The 3,842-nt window shown below is 46.6% G+C and overlaps 1 long non-coding RNA gene across 1 annotated transcript; it reads right to left on the bottom strand.

Annotated features, from left to right (window-relative positions):
* Positions 1-796: 796 nt before the first annotated feature.
* LOC129048463 (uncharacterized) lies at positions 797-3,338 on the bottom strand. The gene is made up of 3 exons (XR_008510827.2): positions 3,272-3,338; positions 2,237-2,370; positions 797-1,505 (listed from the first exon to the last, which is right to left on the bottom strand). It is a non-coding gene; the product is annotated as an uncharacterized LOC129048463 (long non-coding RNA).
* Between the last annotated feature and the right edge of the window lie 504 nt (positions 3,339-3,842).

The following is a 3,842-nucleotide window of genomic DNA, read 5'->3' as shown; positions in this document are numbered from 1 at the left end:
CATACCAGATAGAGAGGAACTTCTTAAGCCACAAAGGTTGTGTCAAAAGGACCCAGGAGTCAACTTGAAGAGGCTCCCAGTAGCCAAAATGGGACAATGTGAGCTTCAATGAGGATAATAATTATAATGGACTGAAATCTATCAAATACTTAACCCATGAGTTAATAATAATACTTAAAAAATGAAACCCACAAACCAATTTGTCTTTTTTGGAGGGTGACAGAGAAGCAATGCGTTGTCTTAGATCCTGGTAATTAAAGGGAAAGAATCAAACATTTATGCCACTTCTCTTATATGAACAGTACCATGGAGTAACCAAATAGTAAACACCTTATAAAATCATTCTAGCTAAGAAATAGAATATCTGGTGTGATTTGAAAGCTTTCACCTTCAGTGTCTAGGGCCAGCTTTCTGCCCCTGGCACCCACACCCAATTCCCTGAGGCTATGGTTCCATTTATTTCTATGAATCCTGGCCCTCATTCTCATCTGACACATGCCCTTACATTCAGGAGATGCTCAATAAATCCTCCCTAGAGTGATGTGAACCCAGTCCAGAGTGAGACTTGGCGTATGTGTGGCTTTGAGGGATAGAGAGCCTGCTCGCTGTCCATCCCCCATCTCAAGGAAGAGCTGCAGAGATTTTTTCCCAACTCTCTCCCACTGTCCCAGGGGTTGTGGGGGCAAATCCTGTGCCTGTTCCTAAAACCCAGACCCAAAGGAGTTCAGAAATGGCAAGGATGGAGCATTCAAACCTGAACCTACTTAGTAGGAGAAAAGGTCAGAGGTCGCTTAGTTCATCCCACTGCCACCAATTCATGTACAGGATTGCGGAAGCCACCTTTTTGGGAATAAAAATGTTTGACATCCTGTCATCAAGCACTGGGCCAAGGGGACTCAGTGAACAGGTTCTATTTGACACTTGACTGTAACCTATCCCTTCTTGACTCCAGCCTCAGATCAATTGCTACCTCAATTATAAAAATCCTTGCCCCTGACTGCAGAAGAGTGAATTAGAGCATGTGAATGACTCCATGGGAGCCATCTCAAGGTTCTGATCCAGCATTTGACCAGCATTATATTGTCATGTAAGAGTCACACATGCTCGTTGACCATCCCTTCAGATAGTATTTTTTGGCCATCTAACAGGTACCAGACACTATGCTAGGCATTGAAATACAGAGGTATGAAGAAGTGGTGCCTGTCCCCAAGGGTTTCATAGTCTACTGGGGTAAAGAAATGGCATAGTGGGTGTATTCATCTGCTAGGGCTGCCATTACAAAATATCAGATTGGGGTCTTAAACAACAAACATTTATTTTCTCCCCATTTTGAAGACTGGAAGTCTAAGATCAAGGTGCTGGCGGGTTGGTTTCTCCTGAGGTCTCTCTCCTTGGCTTGCAAATGGCCACCATCTTGCTGTGTCCTTTTCTCTGTACACACCCATTCCTGGTGCCTCTCTCGTCTTATAAGAACACCGGTCCTGGTCGGGCGTGGTGGCTCGTGCCTGTAATCCCAACACATTGAGAGGACGAGGTGGGTGGATCACTTGAGGTCAGGAGTTTGAGACCAGCCTGACCAACACGGCGAAACCCCATCTCTACTAAAAATACAAAATTAGCCGGGAGTGGTGGCACACACCTGTAATCCCAGCTATTTGGGAGGCTGAGGCACGAGAATCACTTTAATCCAGGAGGCAGAAGTTGCAGTGAGCCAAGATCGTGCCACTGCACTCCAGCCTGGGCAAGAAGAGTGAAACTACATCTTGTTAAAAAATAAAAAAGCACACCAGTCCTATTCCATTAGGGCCCCACCCTTATGACCTCATTTAACCCTAATTACCCCTTAAAGGCCCTGTCTCCAAATACAGTCACATTAGGGATTAGGGTTTCAACATATTAATTTGTTGGGGGCGGGGTAGTTGGGAATTCAATCCATAACAGTGGGTTTTAAGAATTATAGTAAAGGCAGGACCAGGCTGCAAGGCAACAACTGTTCACTCTCATGATCATGTGGCTGACTGGGAGCTGGGCTGCAGCATCGTGAAAGAGTATGGCACTGCATATGGCTGGCCTGGGAAAAGATCAAAATATAATATCTGAAGTCTGATTTCTACTGAATGTGCATTGCTTTTGCAACATCGTAAAGTTGAAAAATCATTAAGTGAAATATTGTAAGTCAGGTACCATCTGTGCTGAAAACTGGGTGGCTTAGAACAACAGAAAGTGATCATCTCACAATTATGGAGGCCCGAAGTCTGAGATCAAGGTGTCATCAGGGCCAGGCTCCCTTGCTCCAGCCCTCTCTCCTGGCTTCTGGTAGTTACCTGGCTTGTGGCAGCAGAAATCCATAATCTTCACATGGCATTTCCCCTTTTTATAAGGACAGCAGTCATCTTGGATTAGAGGCCTATCCTGCTCCACTATGACCTCATCCTAACTCATTACATCTGCAATGACCCTATTTCCAAATAAGAACACATTCTGAGGTTCTGACAAGTCAGGACACCAGCATATGAATTTCTGGGAAGAACGTGATTCAGTCCCTAACAGGAAGCTCTGGAAAGAGTCCTGGCATGATCTGATGGAGGCCCAAACTAAGGAAGTGGTGGTGTGGATCCTGAGGGTGGGGACTGGGCATTGTCTTAGTTCAGGCTGCTATAACAAAATAGCATAGGCTGGGGGCCTTAAGCAACAGACGTTTATTTCTCACAGTTCTGGAGGCTGGAAGTCTGAGATCAAGACCTGCATGGTTGAGTTCTTGTGACAGCCCTTAGGGCAGTTGCAGACAGCCATCTTCTCACTCTGTCCTCATGTGGTAGAGAGGAAGCCCTGGAGTCTCTTCTTATAAGGGCACTAATCCCATTGTGAGGACCCCAGCTTCATGATCTCATCTAAACCTAATCACCTTCCAAAGGCCCCATCACCAAATACCACCACAGTGAGTGTTAGAGCTTCAACACAGGAATGGAGGGGGGACACAAACATTCAGTCCCTAACAGGAATGGATTTGAAAGTTACTGATATGGGGGTTTGCCTGGTTTAGTGACGGCTGAATGTGGGTTGGAGAAAGAGGTAAGAGGTGATGACACTGTCTGAGAGGTGAAGACCCCTCCTCCCAGGACCCTGGCTTTTCTGAGGGCGTGAAAAATGGCACCTCTGATATACAGAGGGCTGACAGAGGAGCAGGAGGTTTTTTTGAAGATATTGAGTGGTTTTAGGCCCAGGCTCTGGAGTGAGACTCCTGGGTGTGAATCCCACCTTCCCCACTTACTAGCTACAGTGGCCTTCGGTAGTCCCTTAACTTCTTGATGCCTTGAGGGGAAGTAACAGCACCTGAGTCACAGGAGTGTGGGACTCCACAGAGGGTGATAATCCACATAAAGTGCATCACTCAGCCTGGCTCACAGTCAGCACTCAGTGAGGTCACTCATGACCATCACGATGACTGACTAGAGGCTCCATAGGCAGCTGGCATGAAAGGAATTCTAGTTTGAGAGATCATGACCAGCCTGAGAGTTATCTTCCCACCTCCAGTTCCTTCCTGTGTGTTGAGAGCTTGCATGCACGTGTAGACGCCCCAGCCTGTGTGTCCAAGCTCTGTCCACAGCTCCCTGCAAAGAGCTAGATTAACTTACCCTGCAGTAGTGTGCAGTATGAAGAAAAGGGAAGCCATTCCTGGTGAGAAGCTTGAGGGAGGACTAGTCAGAGAGAGTGTGAGGACATGAAAGAAGGGACAGAGAGATTCCAAATGAAGGGGGTAGTCAACAGCCTCCAATACTGAAGGGACGGAGTCAAATGAAGGCTGAAAAGTCCTAAATTTGGCTCATAGAAGTCCTTGGTGA

This window comes from Pongo abelii, chromosome 8, assembly GCF_028885655.2.
Source record: "Pongo abelii isolate AG06213 chromosome 8, NHGRI_mPonAbe1-v2.0_pri, whole genome shotgun sequence".
In the NCBI taxonomy this organism is placed as follows: domain Eukaryota; kingdom Metazoa; phylum Chordata; class Mammalia; order Primates; family Hominidae; genus Pongo; species Pongo abelii.
The sequence above is the reverse complement of the archived record's forward strand: the minus strand, read 5'-3'. Positions and strand labels throughout refer to the sequence as shown.